Source organism: Capra hircus, chromosome 14 (assembly GCF_001704415.2).
Source record: "Capra hircus breed San Clemente chromosome 14, ASM170441v1, whole genome shotgun sequence".
Lineage (NCBI taxonomy): Eukaryota > Metazoa > Chordata > Mammalia > Artiodactyla > Bovidae > Capra > Capra hircus.
In genome coordinates, this window is record NC_030821.1 from 55,789,774 (window position 1) to 55,816,730 (window position 26,957).

Sequence of the window (26,957 nt, forward strand, 5' to 3'; positions counted from 1 at the left end):
GGCCTTGAGAGCACAGGTGTGCACGTCTTGATAGACGCTGGTCCAGCCCTTCTCAGGCCGAGGTCGTTCCAATGTGACCACCCATCCCAAGCACTTACTGCAGAGAGGTTCACACTACAGGCTCTTAAACAAACCTGTCCTGATTTGAGTCCCAACTGCACCATGTATTAAACAATCTTGATTAATCCTGCTTCCATCATTGGGAACAACAGTTCAGGTAAGTACACAGGTTATTAGCAAAATGCAAACTCACATGAACCCCACGCTCCATATATGGTAGCTATGGAGGTCAAGCTCTTAAAAGTCCATGAACCAAGACGCTTCTACAAGTTTCCAACCCTGTAGTAGAGCCAAAGACTACGGGAAACTCCTCCGGGCCCCGTCTGCCAGCTCCTTCCACTCCGTCCCACCTCGCCTTCCCTTAAGAGGCACTTCTAAGTGACAAGAAAATGGAATCCAGTAAAACGGAAGCCGTCAACGCACCACCTCGCCCACCGTCGTGCCAGTCCTGACAGAGTGGGATACCAGGGAAGCCGCCCCCAGAGCCTCATGTTTCCAGAGGCATGGAACCTTCTCATTTTCTGTTAACAGCGGCTACCCTTGTCCTAGACCCCACCCCAAATCTACTCTCAGTTTAGATCCTTTCTTGTCTCCTTCTTAAGCAACAGACGGAATCTGGGGCAGGGGAGGGTTAACTCCAACGTTCAACTCAAGGATCTAGAGTTACAGATTCTGAGAACAGCCTGTGCCTCGCTGGTCTACACTGGGAGGCTCGTCCACGCCAGAGCTGATAGAATATGCCCACCGCTGGTGACATCCCCACTGTCTCTGGAGAACTGCAGGTTTGGGGAAAAGAAGAAATGACTGGTTCTCTGGCGAGACAGCCAAGGCTCAGCCAGCAGAAGGAATCCCCAGGGCCAGGAAGAGATTGCTCCCTCAAAGGTAGCATCGTTAGCATCTGGGATATCCAAGTTCCCTCTGTGTAGGGGAACAACAACTAGTTCTGTACCTGGACACAGACACACGCCTGTGAAGTCTGATGTCGACTCCTGAGGCAAACCATGCAGCTGGACTCCACAGTGGGCTTCTCATGACTCAGGATTATAGGGACTTTTTAAGTAAAAATAAAACCAAGGCACATGGTTTGATAAATTCAATGACCAAGAGTCAGCTAATGCTACTAGTAACTCCTCAATAAATATGCCATAAGCTATACTTAGTGCCTGAAGCTGAAGCAGCTCATGCCACCTTCCGCCCTAACCCTGGCTGGTGGAGGGTATTATTATTCCCAGTTTCATGACTCACTGAGCTGATCCGTCGGATGCCACAACTCAAGTTCTCAGCCACCACAGAATAAAACTTGCTGGAGAACAACTCCTCTCGGTGTCTTCATGGGACAGGAAGGGTATGATGCTGAAAGGCATGGAACCCGGTCATCTTGGGAGTCAAGACATCCCAAGATATTAATATACGGTGCCGCCCCTGCCCCCTCTCCCCTGCCCCAAGTACAGCAGGCACAAAAAGAGCAAGTGTGACCGGAAAAGCCTGAGCCGACAGGAGACACAGGATTACAAGGCGTTGCTGGTATTTCTAATGCACTTTTACCTATTAAGGCAGCAGTGGTACGAGACTGGTAATGGATCACGAATACAGATTCTGGAGACTGGTGAACTTCAAAATTCTCCTCCAGGGACTTCCTTGGAGGTCCAGTGGCTAAGTCTCCAGGCTCCCAAAATAGGGATCCTGGGTTCGACCCTTGGACAGGGAACTAGATCCCACATGCCGCAACTGAGAGTTTGCAAGCTGTAACTAAAGGTCCTGCGTGCGGCACTGAGGTTCAAAGATCCATGTACCGCAACGAAGACCCAGCAAGGCCAAATAAATTAAAATAAATATTATTTAAAAAAAAAAAATCCTCCTCCAGCATGCACTGCAGTTATGTGTGGTCCTGGGCAATTTAACCCCTCAGTCCAAGCCTCTGAATCTGTAAAATGGGCGTAAACATTCCATTTCCTCGAGCAGTGATCCCCAGCCTTTTTGGCACCAAGGACTGGTTCCACAGAGAATAGTTTTTCCACGGACCTTGGGCGGAGAGTGGGGGTGATGGCTCAGCAGTAATGCGGGTGATGGGGAGCAACATATGAAGCTTTGCTGGCTGGCCCACTACTCACTTCCCGCTATGTGGCCCGGATCCTAACAAGCCAAGGACCAGAGGTGTTGGGGACCCCTGTCCTAGAGTTGTTCTAACAAGTAACCAAAACACTTAGCAAATGCCTATCTGACTGTATGTGTGTGCACACACACACATACATGTTCAGTCGGGTCCAACTCTGTGACCCCATGGACTATAGCCCACCAGGCTTCTCCATCTATGGGATTTCCCAGGCAAGAATACTAGAGTGGGTTGCCACTGGCTCCTCCAGGGGATCTTCTTGATCCAGGAATCGAATTCATGTCTCCTGCATTGGCAGGAGGATTCTTTACCACTGCGCCACCGGGGAAGCCCTACATGATTGGAAATGCTCAAAAATCAACTGCTAGTTAGTTGTTATGGTGATTAATGATATCTTTAATGCTGTTGGGTTATTTCTGCACTATTTCAGTTGGTCACACAGCTAACAGAGAAAATAGACAGTTTCCTAATTTAATCAAAATTTTTACATTCTCCAGATGAGTCTGCATGATTTTTCTGACAAGATCAATACACCAGCAATTGGCCAAAGCAAAATCCCAAGCACAAACAAGGTCAAGTATACAAGAACATAAAACACAGTGAGAGAGATGTTTAAAAAGGAAAAGCTCACCTTGAAGATCCAGGCTTAACAGTTACAATCCATTATTAGTCCTATCCATAAATAATTTCTAGACCCACACACTTTAAAATACATCACAACTAAGGCATATGCTGATTGCACACCTGTGTTCCAATTGATTTTATTCTTCACCTAGTGCCAGGACAGGCCTGGCTTGGAAAATAAGGCAGGCTTGTAATTCTATAAGAAGCTTCTTGCTACTTGCTGGCTTAGAATCATGGTAGAGAGGATCATTCTTTTTACGTGTGTTAAAATAATATGTACTTTTGCTAATTATGTTTTAAATATCAAGAGGACCAACTCTGAAGTGTTTATGGCTTCTTTCAGAAGGACAAAAAGAGAACAAAGTGGACTCTTTAATCATTTAAAGCAGTCTCTAACTTGCCAAAGAACGAGGGGAAAATTAATTACTGAGGAACCATGTACCCTTTTATCAGATGAACCACAAATACGGTGTAGAGATCTCTGATGTGTGAGTGGAGGATCCTGGGGAGAGTCCCTGACATGTCAGAACTGCACACGTTATCTGCCTGTCTTTCCCTGCACAAAGGCTTGGTGTGGCAGCCCAGGCCCCGTGCACAGTGGCTGCGGCTCTCTGCCCGCCCCATGCTGAGGACAGACAGGCTAAAGCTGGGGTGGGGGTTGGGAGTGGGGATAACATCCCCTTTATTCTTCCACTGAAGGCCACATGGCACAACCCTACATTCAATGTCATGTATGCACCTCTAGAAAGGCCAACGGTTTCTTAAACCAATATACTGTTGATGGGAACAAGCCAGACAATGTATTTTTACAGGTTTTTTGAAATGTTTGAAACTAACCAGGGAAAGAACTAGGGTTAGAAATGAAAACCATTGTAGGGTCGCCGGCCAAGTCCACCTGAAGTCAGCACACCCAGCATTTCTATATTGTTTCACCACATGGGAACATCACTGCCCCTAAAGTTTAAACGTATCCAAACAATCCCTAAAGACTGCTAGAGGAGAGAGCAAAACCTGCAGATGGAGCGGCCCCTACAGCCTAGGCAAGCCCCTGAAAACCCTGCAAAGGACAATCACGCCCACCCGGAGGAGGCGGGGCGGGCCCTGGTGAAGCTGGGATGGAGTCACGGTGGTACCAAACGGCTTGTGAGGACCGGTGTCAGGCAAAGCATCTTTGAAATGAACCCCAACCAAAGGCAACAAGGCCCAGGAAGGACCCCTCTCCACCCCAAGAACAAAGCTGGACCTGTAACAAAAATAAACGGGTGACACTGGACTTGCAGGAGACCTGGGTTCGATCCCTGGGTCGGGAAGATCCCCTGGAGAAGGGAATGGCAATTCACTCCAGTATTCTTGCCTGGAGAATCCCAGGGACAGAGAAGCCTGGTGGGCTACAGTCCATGGGGTCACAAAAGAGTCAGACACAACTTAAGAGACTAAACAATAATATCACTACTCTATAAACTGGTGTGCACACACACATAAAATACAAACACTTCCCTCAAACAAACAAAAAAAAAACTGTTTCAAGATAAATGTTCAGGCTTTTCATACTTTTTCTCAGAAACTTCAAAACATGTCTGGATTTATTCATTAGTACCTCTTTCCTGGTGGCTCAGACGGTGAAGAATCTGCCTGTAATGCAGGAGGCCCAGTTTCAATCCCTGGGTAGGAAGGAAGATCCCCTGGAGAAGCAAATGGCCTTCTCATTTGCTACCAATCATGCTAGTTTGAGCAAACTCCAGGAGACGGTGAAGAACAGGGAAGCCTGACAAGCTGCAGTCCAAAGGATCGCAAACACAGACATGACTGAGTGACTGAACAACAACTTTTTATAATAATTGATCAAAGTGATTTTTAAGATACATTAAACTAGTTTATACATACTCCTTCCTTCCCCACCCAGAGAAGGTTAAGTGTTCAGACCAAGGATGGTACTTCCCTCCACAATTATCTGAGCAATGTATTCATTTCTACCACACCCATGTGTGGCTGCAACCAGCTCTAAAATTCAACCAGAGCTAACTATGAGACCCACCAGCTACTGCTGGGAGACCAAGGACCTCATGCTTAGCAACACAAAGCAGCCACTGGAATGTGGAGACAGAAGAACAAAATGTAACAAAGTCTGCTTACTGGAGGGTTCTGTCTCTGAAGGAGCAAGCAAAGTTCTTTTCAACAAGTAACAAGCAGAGTGCCATATAGGAGGCAAGTAACAAAGTTCCCCTTCTCTGTCAGGTCTCCAGGTGGGCTCACCGTATACCTCCATCTTTGGGGGGAAGCTAGCAGGCTGTTTTGCAAAGTTTTAGAATGCCGCTAGCAATGGAAAGAAGGCTGAGACAGTGGTTTCATGGTCCATTATCGGCCACCTCAGTCACACGCTATGAGAACCCACGAACTTCCTCCTCAGACCTGGCTCCCACCAGGTGCCCCTCACCTCAGTCAGCAGCATCACCAGCCAGCCAGCCACGCCTGGAACACACCAGAAAACCTACATTCCCTGACCCCTTCCTCTCCCTGAGAACAAATCTATCTTCAAATCCAATCCAGCGAGCCTCCTGAATATTTCTCCATCCTCTCCACTTCTCCCTCCCTACAGTCACCAGTCCAGTCCAAACCACTGCTCCTTCACCACCAGGGGGAACATCCTGAGTCTCCCTCCAGTGCCCCACCCGCCAATTCAGCCTTCAAAACACAAGCCTGCTCACGCCAAGCACTGCTCTGCATCCATCAGTGGCTCTGCTGCTCTTTTTCCCTAATCCCAAATTCCAGATCCCATAAGCCCCGCCCGAGCTGGCCTCTGCCTACCTCTTAGGCGTCATCTGGCCACTCTCCGTAGACCTCAGACCTGCTGCCACCCTCCAGGTGAGCCCCCTTCTTCTACCACCAATTGGACGGCAGTGCTGAGGCCACTCCTAAGAGCTAACAAGTGATCTTCCCTCCTCCTGGTATCCAGCACATAGCACCTACGACACTGTGGCAGTTCTATTTCTTTTTCACGTGGGTCTCCTGTGTCTTCTTATGTATTATATTCCTAACTCAGGTGCAGCCCAGCACCTTGTAGGTAACAGGTACCCAATAAATACTTGAATCGATGAACAAGAAAACAGATGAAACAGAAAACCAATCACAGTTCCTGCCACCAGCCACTCGAGCCAAGCCTGGCACCTACAGCAGTACTGAGGCCGAAAGGACCACGGAAGACAGCAAGCATCTCTGATGCCACGTGGTCACAAGCAAACAGGCCAAGGGACCAGTCAGCCTCCTCCTACCCAGTAATGCTTCTTCATTACTGTTCTATGCTATTTTCATTTTTAACAAGATAGTTTTTACTTTTCGAAGTAAAAACAAGACAAAACCCTCCAAAAATACTAAGAATAACATAATCATGTTTGCAGTCACCTAACATGAGTTAAAAGGTATAGCAATCTAATTATGATAAGGAATACATGCCTCTTAAGGGAAAACAGTAATCAAATCTTGGGATAATTTTTCCGTACCTTCCTCTAGATTCGTAATCATACCTCCCCCCACCCAACACCCCAAAAAACCTCCAAACCACTACACAGTGGAGACAAACACAATATTGATGATGATTTAGGAACACCTTTATTGGAGAAGGAAATGGCAACCCACTCCAGTATTCTTGCCTAGAGAATCCCAGGGATGGGGTCGCACAGAGTCGGACACGACTGAAGCAACTTAGCAGCAGCAGCAATAGCAGGAACACCTTTAAGAGCTATTGTAGCGTGGGTTAAAGGGTTCTTAAGCCAAAAGGTGCTTCTGAGTCAGATGTAAGTAGGAAGAGAGCTAGATCCTTCAAGAACCAGCTCTGTCATCCAGCAAGGACCAACCCAGCATCCCCTTGCAGCAGCACCCAGCTAGGCGCCAGCAAGACAACCATGACCGAGACTGCCCGGCAGTAACCGGGTGGCCAGCCAGAGGCGGCTCCTTTAATTAATCTCTCTGGGCTTCAGTTTCTTAATCTGTAAAATGAGTAAGTTCGACTAGCTCTCCAAGGTCCTCATGCTCTAAATATCCAAAGATTCACTAATGATCACAAGATGAATTTCTACTTGACAATATCATTGTGCTTTCCTGTTTATTATTTTTATCACACAGGTGTGGTTTAAGAATTTTTATATACCGATAGAATTTAAATGTAAAAGAATGGCAGTAGCGTTTTTAATTACTTTCCCCACTCTTAACTACCATCAAGATCAGCTATGGGCTTCTGCCATAATTGCAACCCAATCTGAGTAATACCCAAATTAAATCACTACATCTTCATTTTTTTTTTTGGTAGAAAAATTAAGTGGTCATTTATTCCCAATTTCTTTTATATTTTAACATCATCCATCATCTTTGAATGTCAGAGCTTAAAAAAAAAAAAACCTAAGAATAATAAAGTTTTCCAGAGAAAAAGGAAAATTTTATTTTCCAGACTGATAAAATCATAATGGTTTGAGAAACCTGGTAAGATACAATGCAAAATTCTCAATTTCTAAAAGGCATAAGAAGAATATCCTTTTAAAGATATACAAATGTGTCCTTGTGAATGAAAAAGACAATTAAAGAATCACATAGGGCCAGTATGTTCCTAACATCATCCCCAAATGTCCCTTCCTACCTCCAGTGAATTTAGCTATGTGATGTATCCAAGTACTAGTTTGTTTACATCTAGAAACCATCTGAATACTGGAATTAAATCATTTTATTTCAAAGCTGAAATCTTAAAAAATCTTCATTTTTTTAAGTCAGTCATTTTTGAAATGCTCAGCCCTGACTAAGCATTTTTATTCTTGTGATGCCTTATTTATAGTAGATATTTATAAGATGGCTATGTATGGATAATAAAAGATGAATAACTATTACCTCCAAAGTTGACCTTAAAAGTTAAATGTGAGTATCTGTGTACCTTTAAAAGGCTCTCTCCTACTAGATGGTGTACTGTCTGAGGGAAAGCATTGCCTTCTATTTGTCTTTTTACACACTGAAAACTCACTAGTGATTGCTGAATCCAAAGTAACCAAATGAATGGTGACCATATGACAAGCCAACTTTCTTAAGCACAGGGAATAACATGTTTTCCATCAAGGTTTGAAATGCCTACTCTAACCTTGGCACTGAGATTGCTCTCACGGGTTACATGGCATGTATACCTACGTACTCTGACTATATCTCCTCATAGATGAAAATGCATTTTTTTTCTTTTGACCTAGCAGCTTAAAAATATACTACAGGTAATACGTTATTGACTGCATCTGTATGAAGAAAAACTTGTAACATTTCTTTGATACAGTTTTATACACATAGTCCCCATGGTATTCATTTTAACTCAATACTCTGGTGGAAAAGTTTTGGAAATAGTCCTGTAAGCCAAAGTGATTAACAACTAGACCAAGTACAGGAGAATCTATGAAAGTACTGTTTTAAAACCATGTTACAAGATCTGTTATTTAAAACTCAACTTATATATTCTCAACTTGGAGGAAAAGTGTTATTTTTTCCTCGAAAGAGGAAAATAATGTTTGAGTTTTTAACTATCACCATCACTTATAAATGACTTCTCTATCCTTACTTCCATCTTAAGACATAGAAATGGAAGCAATTATTTTAACTGACTCAAAAATAATTTCACTGATTAAACCAATAAAATTAGAGTTTAAAATTCATATACCAGTCCCTTTATTATTATTATTCTTTTCTTACCAAGAAACTCATTTGAATCCTGAAAAACCTAGAATTCATCAAGCTTCAATTTACTGACTTGCGCAGAGGGAGGAAAAAAAATAGAAAATATCAGCAGACTATAAATAATGAAGTCTAAAGTGCTAAAAAACAATTCTCGAGTGTTATAGTGATGAAATTCACCTGTTACAAGCCTCACAAAAATTCATTACCTCCCTTGATCTGGTTACGAAGGGGTAAGGGAGGATGTCATAATTTCACCATTTAGTGAAACAAGAAAACTTAAGTTTCTAAAATTTGCTACTAGTCCCTTTCCACTTCCAAATTCTGTTTACTTTGTAACTTTTTTCCACAGTCCAGATTTTTCAGGAAAAAGAAACTTTTCCTGAGCAAATCTGGAAGACATAAAATGTCTCCCACTTACTAGCACCTAGAAAGGCAAACCCAGTCCTGCTCCGTGCCCCAAGCATCTAGCTTTCAGCCTCTTTATTATCATTGTCAATGAATGGGCCCCAGTCAAATGAAAGCTGCCATTTTAGGGTAAAGACTGGAGGGCTTCTGTTGTGCAACAGCAAGACAAAAACACTCCGCGACAGATGTCGCACTCCGGGGGCTGGGAGGAGGGTTCAACTTCGGAGAATCACTGCTCTGCTCGAGTTATCTCTGAAATAAGAATTACATACGACCATACGTTGCTACTACCTAAATGGAATTTTAACTGGAATAAATCGAGTTCCCATGCTGCTAAGATCACAGTCACTACAATTTTTTTTTTTTCTTTTTTGCCATCGTCAGAATAGACCTGTGAGGAAATAAAGAGAAGTTTGTTTGGTTTTGCTTTTTTTTTTTTTTTTAACTATTTGATTATTACGTTTAGGGAGTACTCCCCCCTCCCCTTATAGGGAGAGAACTGGGGGGTGGGGGGGAGCATACACTCCACCTCTTTGAAAGGTGCTGCCCACTGCAAAGACAGCGTGAATTACAATTTTCTGAAAATAAAAATCAGGGCCTTCACATAATTCTTTAGAAATAAATGAAAATATTTAATACAGCTGAGAAATCAAGCCCAGAGGATGGACACATTTTAAGATGAGTTCTTTAAATCGACGGCGAGGTAATATACAATGGGAAACTAGAAAGTATACTTAGCAAGTGGCGAGCTGGATAGTGTATCTAATTCTAGCAATTCAAAAGGAAACTCTCCATGTGGGTTGCCACTTTTCTTTTGTCCATTGTCTGTTCAGAAGAGGGGGAAAAAAAAAAACTAGTTTAAAATCGAGGCGTGAACAGTCTCTAAAAGTGACCTCCGGGAAAACCGGCCGCCCGGTAGCAGAGGCACTCCCCGCCCAGCCGCTCCCCGGGGGCGCTCACAAAGCGGGCGGCCGGTCGGGAGTTCGGGGTGCGCTCCCACGGCGCGGGGCTCCTCGAGGCGCAGCCATCCGGAGAAAGGCGGCTCGGTAATGATGGCTGCTCGGGGCCGGCGGCTCCTTCCCCGGAGCCTCCCGACCCCCCCCCTCCACCCCCGCGCCCGGGATCGCCGCCCTCCCCCTTCCCCCGGGCGGCGCTCGCCCCGCGCCGACGCGGCCGCCCCGCACGGCAGCCGACCGGGTGCCCGCGCCCCTGCACCCCCGGCGAGCCCCGTCCCCGGTGCCGACCAAACAAACAACGCGTCCCCCGCCGCCCTCCTTCCTCTCCCCGCTGACCGCTTGGCCTCCAGCCACCTCGACCATTCACGCTCCGAGCCGCGGATCTCTGCGGGGGCAGAGCGCACCCGAGCCACCTCGGGGGCCACCTAGTGACCCCCCACCCGCGGGCGCTGACCCCCGGGAGACTCAGGGGTGGGGGAGCCGAGTTGCCTCCGGGGGCTTAAAGTCGCTATTATGCAGCCGCCGCGCCGCCGCCGTCGCCGCCGCCGTTGGCCCGGCCAGCTCGGCAAGGTGGGGTCCCCTCCTCGCCGCGCCGCCCCGCGCCCGCCCCAGCCCCGCTCCCTTTCTTCTCCTTCTCGCGAACTTGGGGAGCCCCGGGAGCCCCCCGGCTCCGGGCTCGCAACTCCGCGCCCGCGGCCGGGCTCGGGACGCCCCCCGCACCGCGTGTTCGCGCCGCCCCCGCCCCACGCGGCGCCCCGCGCACTTTCCCCGCCGCCGACCCACCTCGCCCGGTGGCCGTCCCCGCGCGGGCCGGCGCCGCCGCCGCCGGGAGGGACGCACTTTGTTCGCGCCGGTGCGGCCGCCGCTCCCGGCGAGCGCGGCGTGGTCGGTCCCGGGCGGGGGGCGGGGGTCGCCGCCGTCCCCGAGCCGCCGCCGCTCAGCCGCCCCGCGCCCGCGCGCCCATCGCCCACTCGCACTGGAGTTGCAGCCCAACTTTTCCTCCTTCCTTTTTCTTCCGAATGGAGCCGGCAACTCGTGCTCGGCGCCGGCGGGAGGAAACGCGCTCGCGCTCCCCCGCGCGCAGACACGCTCCCTCCTGTCCCCCGTCCCCCCCCCACGGCCGGCAGCACAACAAAAAGCCATTTACATGCGAGGAAGTGACCCTCGGCCGGACCGCGCGCCCCCGCCGCCGCCAGCCCCGAGGACGCAGGCAAAAGTTGGGGCGCCGGGCGGCGCTCGGGGCGCGGGTTCGGGCCCCGCAGCGGCGGCGCTGCGCTCCTGTGCCCGGCCCCGGCCCCCGCCCGCCCTCGCCCCTCGCCCCGCACACGCCCAACTCCTCGCTCCCAACTCCTCGCGCGGCCCCGGCCCCCGCCCGGAGCGATTTCCTGCCGCTGCCGCCCCTCCCGGAGGCGCCCGGCGAACTCTCGCGCTTACCGGAGCGGGCGGGCGGGCTCCTCCGCCGCCCGGTGCCGAGGGGGGGACAAAACGCAGAGCGGGCTCCGGAGTTGGCTCGGCGGCCGCGGCCAGGGGGCTGAATCCTCGGGCGCGGAGTTGGCCGGGGGCGAACGGGGCTCTGGCGAGTTTCAGGGTCTCCGGGTCCCCGGGCCGCCTCCTCCGCGGCGCTCCTTTGTGTAATTTCACTCGATTCAAGTTTAATCCGATAGTTCCCGAGCACGAGCGCGTCCGCACTACCGCGGCTCAACCCCCGCGCCGCCGCCGCCGCCACCGCTGCCGCCGCCGCCGCCGCCGCCGCCGCCGCCGCCGCGGCCCCAGCACGCCAGCGCCTGCGCGCGCCCGGCACGCCGCGCGCGCCCGAGGCCGCGGGGCCGCGCGCGCCCGCCGCCGGCTCCCTCCGCGCCGCGCCGGGTCCGCGCGCCGCCACCTGACGTCAGGCGCGCCTGGCATAATTTATGCAAGAATTCGGCCGGGGTGGCGGAGGCCGAGGGAGAGGCCGAGAGAAAGGGGGCGGCGCGGGGCTGCGGGGCCGCGGGCCGCGAGGGCGGGCCGGGCGCCACTTCCCGTCCCCGGGCGGGCGCCGGCGCTGCGGGCGGCTTTCCCCGCGGGCCCGTGCGCGGCCGCCGCTCAGCCCTCCCGGCCCGGCTCCTCGAGCGGTCGCTCCGCGCCGCGCGGCAGCGCCCGGGGCGCGGGCTGGAGACGGTGCCACGTTTCCCCGCGCGGCACCTTCCCGGAGTCCGGGTGCGCCGCCCGCGGCAGGAAGGGCGGCCCGGCGGTGGCGGGGCCGCGGGGAAGCCTTGCAACGCTGCGCGGACGGACCGCAGCAACTCAGAGGGTTGGGACGTCTCTCCTGTAATTATCCTTCAACTTGGAACGATTTTCCCACAGGAAATTATTTAGAATGGGCACGTTTCTTTCCATTTCAGATAAATTTCTCTTGCCTGTGCACACGGCTGGTCTTACCTCCTCGTTGACAGGACAGCCGGATCCACCGCTAAATCTAAAAGTTTAACTAGATGGCGTTGATTTTGTTTAATTTGTTGCTTTGCCAAAAAAAAAAAAGGGGGGGGGGAGAGAGCGCAATGGTTATGAAACAAAGAAATAGGTTGTGTGCCCATTATTAAACGTGTCAGGACTAGAGTGTTTTAATCATTCTTTGGCCAAAATGGCACTTTTGTATGATCGCCTAGCCTTAAATACCCAATTCTCTTATTCTGTTTCCCTTCCCGGTACAAAATGAATATTAAACCAGGAGAAATTTATCTTTTACTAATTTTCCTTTCAGGAAATAGAGCTACCAACCTTTATCAAGTACCTTTAATCTGCAAAATACCAAGCAATTATAAATTTTTTAAACCGTCAACACTTGTACACATTAAGATGACTTTATTAGGTTAAAATTACATTTATTTTCACATCAAGAAAGGAACTTATATCAACCAAATAGGGACCTATAACAGATACAGAGGAAAGCCAATTGCTATTAATGACTCCAAAACAAATTCAGAAAATATCATTTCTCTTCATTCAGATCCTGTAGTGCTAAGGCTATCACAATATATTTCTTTGAAGCAAGGATTAATCAAAACTCTTTTGTTACATTACTACTACAACTCTTCAATAACTTAAGTTTGATTATCCTAGATCTAATCACCCAAACATTTCCTAACATTAGTAATGATTTTCTAAATATGTGTTATACTGTCATTTATTGAAATGCACTGGTTTGGGCTTTTTTCTGTCACACATTTAAATGGTCTTTTGAAAGAGGTAAATGTTTCATTCAAGAAATGTACAAATAAACAGAAACAAGGCTGATCTTACAGAAAATTCTTATGTTAAAAAATTAGGAAACACTAAAGTCAACTTCTGTCTTTTTTTATAGTTCATTTCATAAACCAAGAATCAGAATTCTGAGGTCAGGTTTACATTTCCATTATGTTTACATCTCTCAGTGAAAGCATGGGGGATGTTTGGGGTGTGGTGGGTGGGTAGGGGTAGGGGTGGTGTTAAAGACAGGACACATGTCTGCAGAGAAATCACTAGTAACAGATCATGTTAGAGGACTCAAAAGTGGCATAAAAGGGTTTATCTCTATCCTTTACAGTGTACCCAGCTCTCTGTCAGATGTGGGTTTATTTCAAGTCAATTTACCAACTTAAAAAAAGATATTTACATAAAGTAAAAGTATACTGTGCTGTGCTCAGTCCTTTCCAACTCTTTGCAGCTCCATGGACTGTAGCCCACCAGGCTCTCCTGTCCATGGGATTCTCCAGGCAAGAAAATTGGAACGGGTTGCCATTTTGTACTCCAGCGAGTCTTCAGATCCAGGGTCTGAACCTGTGTCTCCTGTGTCTCCAGAATTGGCTGGTGGGTTCTTTACCACTAGCACCACCTGGGAAGCCCAAAAATATATTAGTTAACCTTTAATTAACAAATAGGTTTGACTGTGAAGAGGTCCCCCGTGCCCTTGTATATTTAACCAGAAAGTGAGGACATTTCCCTTTGAAATATATGAGAGACTGTACAACCAAAGCTCAAGGTGGAGACCAGCAGCCCTACAGCCCCTCCCTGGTTAATCTCCCTCCTGGTTCCCACAGGATGGTGGAGTCTCTAAGTTCTCCAAAGTGATTAACAGTGCAGAGCTGTGGGGCCTTGGAAAGCGAAAGGCCTCAGGGTCAGACTCCTAGGCAGCCCTAGCTAGGAGTCATAATCTCTCCACCCCCTCCCCAGCCCTACCCTTTACCCTCCAATGTTTTCTCTCCATTTGCTTCACTATTGAAGTTTTCCCATTGAGAATAATTTGAATTCACAAGCTTTCCCTTTGAGTATGCAAATACCTTAGGGACAGATAAGGGACTCCTGGTCATTCACAGATGAGTGCAAATTAGTTCAATGGGTTGTTCTCCCAACACCTAGCTGGGACTAACAAATTTAGAGATTTTTTTCCTTCATTCAACGTTGAGTGTCTGAGAAGTTCCAGGCCTTGTGCTAGGCGCTGGAGATACAGTAAGAGCAGAACGGACCAAGGTTCCTGCCGTCTTGGAGTGTAGGATCTAATGGGCTGGTGGTTTTGATTTAGTGCTAAGAGATAATAGTAACTTCAGAGTCTCAGCCCCTAGGGAATAGGACAGGCTTTTGTTCACTGTAGCCACAGGGCAGAGGAAAGGTGCAAGAGGCCTGGAGGTGGGCCTAGAGGTGGGATGGAGTGGGTGCCCCCAGAAAACTGTTGAGAAAAATTCCAGGGACAACTTGACCTGTTACAAAAAGGTTTTCTAGGCCCCATGAAATTAATTAAAACAATCTCTTCCAGGAACTCAAACTAATGCAACCTGACCTACAGTTTGTCTGCCTTACTGCTTAGACAAATAAATATTTGTCTCTGGGAACAATCTCTAATACCCAAATTTTATCTAGAACACACTCAATTGAAAGCTGTCTGCTTTTCCCTATCTGTTCTTCTGAATTGTTAAAATCAATTACACTAATCAATTACACTAGTTCCAGTGTTGAGGACTTACTCTGATGTACTTTTGGAACTCATCTTTTGAAACTGTGTTCAGAGCCAATTTGTGGATCATAGAAAATCTCTTTTTAGCACCCAATTTCTTTTTTCCACTAAAACCTATATTATTCTACTTTATCATTGATCAAATTTGGTTCCAAATGATTTTGGCAAGCTCCAGAAGGATATTTTGTCATTAAATAATGATGTACTGTCATTGGAACGATATAGAATTTAAATAGTATATATGATAGCTATTCACAAAGTTTTAAAAACTTGACTATAATAAATTCTGACTGAATATGTTTAATCCATAAAATGTTTTAAAAAGAAAAGAGAGAAAAATAGAGCTATAGGTATCTAGAGGGCTATAAATGCTGAAGAAAGCCCCCAAAAGAGAAGTCTGAAAAGCATTTCCTACATCACTGGAAGGACAGCGTAATCTTCCCAGCTGTTGCTTTTTGTGGGGGAAAGAATCTAGTTGTATGTGTAAGTTCAGCCTCCATATTCCACTGGTCACGGGCCTGGCTGCTACTGCCTTTGCTAACAACTGTCAAGATTGGAATGGTGAAGAGACCAGGAGAAAAGAAGCCACTAGGGCTGCAATCAGGCCACTACTGGCTCCCTAAGGGAATCATTAGTAGTTTTAGCAAACGCTGATCCAGTGCCTACTATGTGGCAGTACTGGAGGTCACAGCGAGCTCCCTGTTGACATGGAGTTCATGCTCGGTGGCAGCAGAAAGAAGGGAGTGGTTCTGGCTGCTGGGACAGCACAACAGGCTTCCTAGAAGGAAGGGGGCTTGAGGATTTTCTTGGAACAAAGAGAGCAGGATGGATGACCACAAGGTCCAGAGGTTTCAAAGCCTGGTGAGCACAGGTCACTGCAAGTGGTTCCATACTAACTGGCACATGGAGGGCAGGTCCTGCTTGGTCTTCACTGAGCCCCCAGGATGGCTGGCAGTCCTCTCATCCATTCAATACTTGTCCCCATTAATACTGGTTTACATTAAATTAGAATTCATTCTTGTCTTAGTTTCTCACTGCATTGTGAGCTACTTGGGGACAACGGCTATGCTTTGTCCTTTGGCATCCCCAAGTGGCACAGAGCCTTCACACAAAGGTACCCAGTGAATGCTTACCTGCTTACAGAAATGGTAGAGTCAGAGGACAGCAGATTAGACTGGAGAAGTAGGCAGAACCAAGGAAAGCCTTTGATTGAACCCCAAAAGCATTGGGGGGCTCACTGAAACATTCAGACAGTCACAAGTCAGATCTTTCCTTTGAAAGACCTCTGTGATGGGGTGCAGACGGTGGGAAATGGTACCTGAAGCAGGGAGAGAAAGAGAAGAAACCCTCATAAGGTAAGAAAGGGGAAGAAATAAAATCAATTCCACACTTCCTGTGTTATTGTTCACACTCAAGGTGTTCCTAAATGCTTGTCACGTGGGCCGTCATCCCACAGAAAAACAGAGGGGCATGATGGACCACTCCCCCTGTGATGGAAGAAGGTGGTCTCAGTCTAAAAGGAGCACTGCTTGGGGCGTGGAGGCAGTGGTTCCAACACAGCCCCACTGCCCACCTGCAACAAGGCATTTGCCTCTTCTCCCCGCAGTTACCAGCTCCAACTTCTGTGACTTACCACCAAACTTACCTAAGTCACGTTCAACAACACTTAAAGTCTCCCATCTCTATTTTGAGACTAATAAATGGAAATCCAAGGTGCTAACTTAGCCAACTATAAGGCACATTAACAAAATGTTACAAGTGGGAAAATACAGTGTCTTATTTATTCAGTAATTATTGAACGCTTGCCATGTATCAGACACTGTGCTGGGCACTATGAAAACAAAAGTAAAGCCACCCCTACCCCGGAGGAGCTCTCTGACTCTATCAGGGGTGACAGATATTCAAGCACATCACCACAATTTAAAAAACGTGTACAGTCATGGTACTACTGGGTACATGATTACTCAGAAGAGATGCCTCATTTTGCTTTTGCCCAGAGAGGCAGGGAGGCTTCACAGAGGATGTGACATTTAATCTGAGTCTTCAAGGACTCTGCAGATGGCAGGGGAGGGGAGGTACCAGGCAGGAAAACTGTCTGAGACATCCATGGGGCAGATGGCTAGTGTCGGCCCTGTGAGTAATTTGGCTCAGATCACAGTATACACAGGGAAAGAGCAGAAAATGACAGTGGAAATGTGAGGAAGGCCAGGTCAGAAAGGGTTTAGTAGCATATTAAGAAATATTTACCTTATTCCATAGGTGAGGAGCCACAAAAGGATTGTCAGCTGGAAAATGATCAGAACAAACCTCAGAGCAGGGAGACAGTAGAGGTTTTTGATAAAGTACAACATGTTGAGGTCCTTGACCAGGGGGCATTAGAGGTGTTGGAGATAAAGGGATAAATGTGAGAGAGAGTTAGGTGACATACTTGATAAGATTTGGTGAACAACTGATTGTTGATAAGTGAATGAAAGGGAGGGGTTGAAGATTCACTTTAAGTTCTCTCCTTGAGTGACTGGTAAGTAGATGCATCACTAACCAAGATCAGTAATAAGCGGGAAGAAGTCTGTGGAAGAATCTGATGCTTTGGTGTGGGAATTCAGAGCAGTCTGTGGAATATTCAAGTAGGGATGTCCAGGAAGTAAGAGATAGGAGTTTAGAAGACCGATCTGGTCTAGAAACGTAAGTTTAATAATTATGACATATGAATGGTACCATTGGAATGGATGTCCGGAAAAACATGCAACATTAGAGGAATGCAGGACAACAATAGGAATCGTTAAAACACCAGCTCTTCTCGGTTGTTTATTACTGTATGTCAAGCCATCCCAGACCTTAGTGGCTTGAACCAAAAAAAAGGTATGATTCATCTGGTGGGTGAGCTGGCTTCGGACTCAGTTGAAAAAATCTGGTATTTTTGACATTCCCTCTCTCCTTTCTCTCTTCTTGGCCTTTCATCTTAGTCATCCAGAAGACACAGAAGTTTCTGAGGAGCGTTTCAAGAAGGCAAGTGCCAAGACACAAGTCCTTGTCAAGACTCTGCTGACTTCATGTTCACTGAGGTTTCACTGGCCAAAGCAAGTCACGTGGTCCTGAATTCAACACCAGGCGAGCCCAGAGGAGGGAATGATTCATTGGGAACATTACTTATCCATGCAAAACACATGCTAAGAGACAGGCAGAAAAAGAGAAGCCACTGGAGAAAGATGCATGAATCACTCACTGTCCGAAAGAAACAGTAAGACATCAAGGAAGCAGAGTTTCCAGAAGGGAAGGGGCAACAGTGCCAAGTGTCACAGAGAGAACAAGGATGCAAGGAATAACAAGTGTTCATGGACTTAGTCTTTGTTAACCTTCGCAGTTTCGAGAGTTGAGAGTAAAAACTGAATCACAGAGGGGAGAGAAAGTGAATGGGTGTTGAGGAAGTGTAGACAGATGGTGCAGACTTCTTTTCTTAGAAGGTCAGAAACGAAATGAAGAGATGGAGTAGCATCTACAGGAGAACTCCCATTAAAGGGAGAGTAATAGTTGTTGTTGTTTTTTTAAATGACAGTGATGTGCATTACTTTAGAGTAAGAGACAAGAGCCAGGAGGCAGAGGGGAAATGACCTAGGAGAGTCAGGCCTATTGAGAGGAAGAAGCATCCAGCAGAGGGTTGATGGGAAGAGCAACACGGGGCTTTTTGAAACCAAAGAAAGGCTGACAGCAATGGCAATACGTTTATAGGCTGGGGTAGAGAGAGATGTCAGAAAGTTAAGCAAATGCGTTTATAAAAGCTTCTTTTTTTTCACCCTCAATTCAGTGGTTAATCATCTCCTGACATTCAAATGTTCATGGAGGGTCAGGAGATTTGAGACAAGGATTCCAGTCTTGGAACAGTCTCTACGAGGAAGAAGCTGTGAAAATGAAGTGAATGGACCCTCCTGGAGTCCTAGGACTCCCTGAGTCCTGAGCTGGGACTGCAGAGGCATCAGACTGTTGCAATTTCCTTCAGTGATGTTCAACCCCAGGGAAAAGGAGTCGGACTGGAGAACTGCCCGGTTCACACGGGGGAGTCATTGCCATCTGCAGGAACCAAAGAGGATAGTTGGTCACATCACCAGAACAGGTTCCCAGGGACCAGGCAAGATCACCTTGTATGGTTCATGAAGTAGCCGCAATCAAGTGTGCTTTCTTTGAATCACATACATATCATCACACACAACTTGTGACTGTATGTGATTATATTATGCAGAGATTACTGGCCATCTCAAATCCTCTTTGGGGAAAGAAAGATGTTAACAACAGAGAAATAACTGACTATGTCTCCTCTTCCTTCTATTCCCTTAAGTTCCAGGGTGGCTGGTTGGCTCATCTGGTTGGATTCCAGTGACAATCAGGTCAAGGCCATGGGTGCTGTTTCTGTTCCAGTGATCTCAGCAGTGTCAGTATCATACAGGGGACATAAAAGGACATAATACTATCATTGCAAGTTCTTGGACAGTTCTAGGCTGAACTGGGTCAAACTCAAAGTTGTACTCTGATACGTAAAATGAGAACGGGTCATAATTTAAGGTTGCCTAATTCCATACCGCGTGTGTCAGACCTCATGATGCGCCTACATTTAACTCTGGTTTAGGTATTTGCCAATAACTCTTGCTAGCACATGGTGCTCCAGCCCTCTTCCTCCTTGGTCAAAATATTCCCAGTAGAAAAAAATATTAGATTTGGCTTTTGCAGATCATGCTCATGCATCATGAGAGATTGCCCTGCTGTGAATGAAAAAGCGGGATCCAAACCCAGGTCTTCTCAACGCCAAACAGAAATCCAGTAATGGTGGAAAGACGCCATGCCTTCCTCACGATCCGCTGTGAACTGAACTCCTTTACATCCAATTGTGTACACTAACCTCTGCTCTAAAGGGGAAAAAGACATTTGACAGATGAGTCTGCACCCTGATTTTCTCAGGATCTTCTTTAGGTTGCAGCTCTGGGTAAGACGGACTTGAGAATGATGCTACAAATCATGTCTTCTCCTGGGTGGAGACACAGACACCTCTCTGCTCACTGCTGCACGGTGAAATATGGTTGTGGGAATGCACCCATCCAGTAACACACTCAGATTTATGAAAGCTTAGTTCAAGACCAGCACCTAGTAGAGTGCCTTACAGAGAGGAGGCACGTGACAAATGTTTATGGAATAAGCATTGCATTTAAGGAGCGAGGATGGGTAGATTCAGAAAGGAATCATTTTAAAACTATACATATCCTGTGCACTTGAATCTGAAAGGAGAAATATTCCTAATTTTATCTTAATTTGTAATTTAACAGAGTTAACTTCCTCCAAAGTAATTACTTGTTAATATGTTTCTAATGTGTTTCTAATGTGGTGGAGCTACTATGCTGGGGCTTTTCATTTAGAAAGCTAGCAAGACTCCATATTAACCTGTCTCCTAAGCCTTCCTCTTGGCAGTTTCCCTGGATGTCATTCCGCGGGCTGACTCCGGTTCCTGGGCAAGCACAACTTCCTGAGATCTCAGCAGCGGCAGTTGAGTGGACCCGGGGCTCTGTCCCACCCACTGGGTCCCCGTCCTGTCCTCCCAGAGTTGCGGTGGGGCCACTGCCCTCAGGTCACGTCTCAGTTACCTAGGCTGAAAGTCTCAGAAGCACAGCTACATGTACTTCCCCCAAAACCTGTTTCTTGATTACCTCTCTCAAGAAGAGAAAATGTAATATTAGCACACGTCTCCCACCACGAGTCAAATAGTACATGTGGGCTCAGAGAGGGTACAGACCAAGGCAGTGGAATGAGAATGAATTGGGGGAGATGATACCATGTTCTATAATCACATGCACTTCCTTTGCCTCAAACCTTGATTTGTCTATTGGTGGCTGTGCTGGGTCTTCACTGCTGCACGGGCTTTTCTCTAGCTGCAGAGAGCAGGGGCTACTCTCGGCTTGCGGTGCTCAGGCTTCTCATCGCAGGGCCTTCTCTCGTGCAGCACAGGTTCTAGGGCACTTGGGCTTCAGTGGCTGCAGCTCCTGGTCTCGAGAACACGAGCTCAGTAGTTGTGGCACGCAGTCTTGGTTGCTCCGGGGCATGAGGGATCTTCCCAGATCAGGGGTGGAACCCTTGTCTCCTGCATTGGCTGGAGGATTCTTGACCACTGAGCCACCAGGGAAGCTCGGACAGCTTCTCTCAGTCCTGCAGATTCCCTGCTCTGGACGCTGAAGGCGGAACCTTGGCTGGACCCAGTGCATCCCCTGGGAGCCCTGCCCCAGGCTCGGGTCCCCTCAGCACTCTCTTCATGAACTGAGATACAGTATACCCCAAGGTCAAGCCCAGACCACAGACAATGTCACTGCAAGATGGCCGTAGTTGAAAGGCTGATGCGGTAAGACTTTCTCAAGTTACTCCTAAAACATTTGTATAAAGTAGAATTACTTTCTGTTTGACTATTTATTGATAAAAGTTGACCATCAGTTATTTATTAAGCTTTTCCTATGTGGAAGATACCATACCCTGGATTTGTGGAGGGCAATACTAATAGTGGTTTTATTGTCTGCATTGCCCTCAGAAAGAGTACATTAAGCCAGAAAGATACCAACCATGATGTATAACTAATCAAATAAATTAAGGTTTACCTTTTCAACAGAAGCTGCACAGGTATTATAGAGAATGAGGTAGATATTTGCATACTGATGTGCTGTCGTCTCCAAGTCATACTGTTGTATTGAAAACAAATGTCTAGGGACCTCCTTGGTGATCCAGCAGTTGGGACTCTGTGCTTCCACTTCAAGGGATGCAGGTTCCATCTCTGGTGGGGGAACTAAAATCCCACAAACTGCACGGTGCAGCCAAAAAAAAGTCGAGGTGCAGAAGAATGTATGTGTTATGTTCATAGCTGTGGGAAAAAGGACAGAAGAATTTGTAAGAAAACATGTACACACATATATACATATATGTACATATATGTATATATATGCCTATATCCATATGTTTGTAAATGCATAGATGTGTCTGGAATGATACAAAAAGGACTAGCAATAGTGATTGCCTCTAAGGCAATTGTGGATGGCAGGTACTTTTTCCCGTGCAACCTGTCTCATACAGTTTCAATTTTCTACTATATGTGCAAATTACTTTTACTTTAAAAAATAGCTTATAAAACTAACAATAAAAGACAGTGCATGGGAAGTGGTGGATGAAATAGTGTACAAACAACGTGAAAGGCCCTCAGAGGAGGGCAAGCTTGCTCTAGGCTGGGAAGTCAGGATGGTTCATGGGGGGGATGAGGACATCTGAACTGAGGTATCTGGGGTGGGTGGGCTTTGGGGTGCTGCTGGAACCATAGAAAGGGCAGTGTCCCCATCAGAAGGTACAGAATAAGTAAACTTGGAGTCAGATGAGGTAAATCAATGAACCTTTGCCTAGGTGGAGGAATGCAGTAGCATTTTATTCACTTAACGCACACACAGGATCATTCCAAAATGCATTTTAAGGTGCTTATGAGATAACAACACAAAATTATTAAAGGAGAACTACAAATGGAAGTCAGGACCTTGGAAAAAATATGAAATTTCTAATGAAAAGCATTAAGCCATTACTGGACTTTGCAATTTTATCTGAGCCTCTTGATAACCAGCCTAAAAAGGGAAACTATAAACTCATAGCTTTTTCTATGGAAAGGATGGTATACCAGCTCTGTGAATACCAGGTCTTTCTGTTGAATTTTACAAGAAAGCATCACATGGGAAATCTCACAGATGGTGAGTTGTGGGCAGGAGCAGTATCAGCAGGATAATGTTCAAAGTCTCTTGGTTGAAGGGCATCCAGGATGCAGAGGGTCACTGGTTAATTCAATGAAGTTCTTGGAAGAGTGGACAGATAGCATGTCTCTGAGGGAATTTTCTCTGAACATCCCTCCCTCTCTGGGCTGGGAGTTCTTTGTGTTGTTGGGTGTTTGTGTGCTTGGCTTGTAATTAGAGCCAGCCAGCGGGTGACGTGAGAGCAGGGCCAAGGTGGCTGCCAATCTGTATTACTGGTCAACAGCCAGGCACATGTTTTAGGACCAGACAAACACAAGTGTTTGAAACTCTTGAGAGTCCCTGGACAGCAAGGAGATCAAACCAGTCAGTCCTAAAGGAAATCAACCCTGAATATTCATTGGAAGGACTGATGCTGAATCTGCAATACTTTTGTCACCTGATGCGAAGAGCCGACTCAATGGAAAAGACCCTGATGTTTAGAAAGATTGAAGGCAGGAGGATAAGGGAGTGACAGAGGATGAGACCGTTGGATGGCATCACTGACTCAATGGACATAAGTTTGAGCAAACTCCGGGAGATAGTGGACAGGGAAGCCTGGCGTGCTGCAGTCCAAGGGGTTGCAAAGAGTCAGACACAACTTAGCAACTGAAGAACACAAACAGAAGTGTGAATGTCCTACCGGGAAAGCAGAGAAAGCTGCTAGCAAGCAGAGTTTCACCAGGATGATAGGCAACTCTGCCTTCCCCCTAGTGTGGGGCCATGGGTGTCCCTTGAGACAAATCCAGGATTATCCTCAGAGAGAAGCTTTGCCTATTCCAGAGCTTGAGTAATTGTTTATCTGATGCTCCAATATTCCACACTGAAGGAAGAAGAGGTCAGGTTTGACCTTGGTCCAATGGCAGTTTATGGAGTGGAACTGAGGCAAGAGAGACCAGTGGGGTGGGGGGCAGGTATTGTAATACTTTTAAAGCCTGGACAAGGGCAATGGGTGTGAGGTGCAAGGGGAAAGGGTTCTATCACCCTATAGAGAGAGAACTGGCAGGTCTTTGTGACTGAACATGGGAGTCAAGGGAGAGTGAAGTTTGGCCCTGAGACTGGGAGCCCAAGACATTTAAAAGGACAGCAGGAATGACAGAAACAGAGAAGGTGTCAAGAGGGAAAGCTTGTGTGGGGGAAGATAAATTTCTTTTTAGACGTGCCAATTTTGAGATGATGGCCAATATCAGTTAGCCTAAGATAAAGGAATGAAGCTGGATACAGACTTGGAAGTCACCTAAATAAACAAGATTCCTGATGGAAGTACATCATTTCACCTACAGAATCATCTTGCTGAAAAATGAACTTGAATCAGCTCACACATCTCCATCTGACTATCAGTTCATTTCAGTCGCTCAGTCGTGTCCGACTCTGCGACCCCATGGACTGCAGCACGCCAGGCCTCCCTGTCCATCACCAACTCCCGGAGTTCACTCAAACTCACGTCCATCAAGTCCGTGATGCCATCCAGCCATCTTATCCTCTGTCGTCCCCTTCTCCTCCTGCCCCCAATCCCTCCCAGCATCAGAGTCTTTTCCAGTGAGTCAACTCTTCACATGAGGTGGCCAAAGCACTGGAGTTTCAGCTTCAGCATCATTCCTTCCAAAGAACACCCAGGACTGATCTCCTTTAGAATGGACTGGTTGGATCTCCTTGCAGTCCAAGGGATTCTCAAGAGTCTTCTCTAACACAACAGTTCAAAAGCATCAATTCTTCCACACTCAGCTTTCTTCACAGTCCAACTCTGACATCCATACATGACCACTGGAAAAACCACAACCTTGACTAGACGGACTTTTGTTGTGGCAATATATAGTTTACTGGAAATTTGAATGGATGGAGGGATCAATGTGTTAAACAACCCTAGGGGGATGTGATCAGCAAAATTCACAGGGTGGATTTTGGGTACCAAGGAATGGGTGCTTTCTACAAATAAATTGTGGGGGCTGGGGGTGTAGGAAGAGAGAAAAGAGGAATCAAATGATTAAGAGAGATTTAAAGAGTGACGTGTGTGGACCTTATTTGGATCCCGATCTGAACAAAGAACAAACCAACTCTTTAAAAACTTTATGAGACAACTGAGGAAATGTGATCTGATTGGATATTTGTTGATATCACGGGGTTCTTTTTCATTTTTAGACATATTAATGTTTTCATGGTTAAGGCTTTTTAAAGGGTGCTTACATTTTACAAGGGCTTTTCTGGTGGCTCAGTGGTAAAGAAACTGCCTGCTAGTGCAGGAGACGTGGGTTCAATCCCTGGGATGGGAAGATTCTCTGAAGAAGGGAATGGCAACCCACTCCAGTAATCTTTTGCCTGGAAAATCTCACAGACAGAAGGAGCATGGTGGGCTACAGTCCATGGGGTCACAAAAGAGTCAAACATGACTTGGAGACCAAACAACAATATTTTTTAAATATACTGGAATATTTACAGATGAACTGATATGATTTCTGAGATTTGCTGCAAAATAATCTGGTAGGGGGTATGGGGAATGGTGGGGTGCACACAAAACAAGAGTGGCCACCAGTGGATGACTGTTGGACTTGGGTGGCGTTGCCTGGGGACAGGGTAAGGGGTCATTACACAATTCTGTCTCTCTCTGTGTTTAAATATTCCATAATAATGGGATAAAAACAAATGGAGTGCTCACTCTGTGGAAGCACATTTCCTTTTAAAAGTAAGTGTCTATACCCAGGGGAGCAGGTAACCCAGAACAGAAAAGCCTGGGAAAGTCTCATATTTAAGGTGAAACCAGGAAATGAGGGACAACAGGTGGCACAGAACCAGAGGGTCCTCCTGGTTTGGAATTCAGCAAACTAGGGTTTGAGTTTAGCTCTAACTCTTACTAGCTTTGGCATTGTGAGCACATCATTGACCTATGTAGGCTTACGAGCCTGTTTCCTTATCTGTAAAGTGGGGGTAATAACTGCATCTCCTCCACAGAGTCACTACAAGCGTTAAAGGAAATGATGTGTATAAACCATTTGACCTGCCTGACACAAAATAAGTGCTCATTAAACATTAGTTGTTAGCACTGATGTTTTATCACTGATCAGTGTGGTCAGAAAACTGGAAGTGTTACTCAGTCATGTCCGACTACTTGCCACCCCATGGACTGTAGCCCACCTGGCTCCTCTGTCCATGTGGATTCTCCAGGCAAGAATACTGGAGTGGGTTGTCATGCCCTCCTCCAGGGGATCATCCTGACCCAGGGATCAAACCCAGGTCTCCCACATTGCATGCAGATTCTTTACCTTCTAAGCCACCGAGGAAGCAGTGATGGTTTACCGCTGATCAGAGTGGTCATGAAAAGTGAGAAAACAACCAAAGCATGTAGGGTGATGGAAGGCAAGAGAAAATTGTAATGAAAGGGCAGTGATGTTAGTGTCATGTTACAATCAAGGAATCTGTTGCTTTCATTGGATGATGTAATTTGGAGCTCACCGGGGACCACAAAGAGGTGGCGTGTGCCACCTGATGACAGGGAACGGGGTGAGGAGTGGTGATGAATCACTGGGAGCAATGGCTAAGCGAAGTGTTTTTCCTTATTTGGCGATGAAAGAAAGAAAACGGATGGAGCAGCAAAAAAAGGGAGGGCTTTTCTCACAGTAAAAGGGGCTCTGGGGGAGAGGAAGAAGCCTGCGGAGAAGGAGGGAGGAGGATGCTGAGCCTGGAGCAGAGTCCTCAGCTACAGAGAAGAGATGGAGGTTAGAGATTCAGGGGAGGAGATTGCCAGTGAGTTAGGTGGAGAGTGAAAGCTGGATAAAGCCATGAGAGCAATCAGGGTTTCTGAGGATCCCGGAAGGCACTGGGAAGGAGGAAAAATAATGGAAGGGAAAAGCTCAGGAGACGCTTGGAGAGTAACAGTGCGAACAGGGAATGAGGGCATGCCATCAGGGCTGGTGGCTAAGGCTCTGAGGCTGGTGACAAGTGAGAGCAGGTTTGTGGTACAGACTGGGGTCCTCTGCAGGCAACATCTGCACCTGGCCTGGTGGCAGAGACTGTGGCCTCCGATGACTCCTCTAGGGTGACTGGAGCATCCACAGTGGCCTGTGGAGGAGCAGAGACCTCCAGCTTCCCAGGGTGGAACTGCAGGTGCTAGAGGTTGGGAATTGCTGGGAACACACCCCAGAGAGCCGAGCCAGGGAAAAACAGGACAAAGCCAAGCCGGCCCGGGAGACGCAGGGGCCAGATCAGACGTGTTGAAACGTGACATCCTGCCTTTGTTACTACTGCGCCCTTTCTCCACTGACAGTCCTCAGCTCTAGTGCCCTCTGCCCCCTCTCTGAGCCCCATACGAAGGACAAGGGGACAGCACTTACTTCTTTGATTACCTGGTAAAAGGAGAAAAC

At 47.1% G+C, this 26,957-nt stretch overlaps 1 protein-coding gene across 2 annotated transcripts in view; it reads right to left on the reverse strand.

Moving 5' to 3' along the window:
* CHD7 (chromodomain helicase DNA binding protein 7) overlaps window positions 1-11,600 on the reverse strand; it is a 193,205-nt gene extending 181,605 nt beyond the window's left edge. For both annotated transcript variants that reach the window (XM_018058479.1, XM_018058478.1), the window contains exon 1: window positions 11,287-11,600. The gene's annotated coding sequence lies outside the window, so the exon portion shown is untranslated. The remainder of the gene's footprint in view (window positions 1-11,286) is intronic.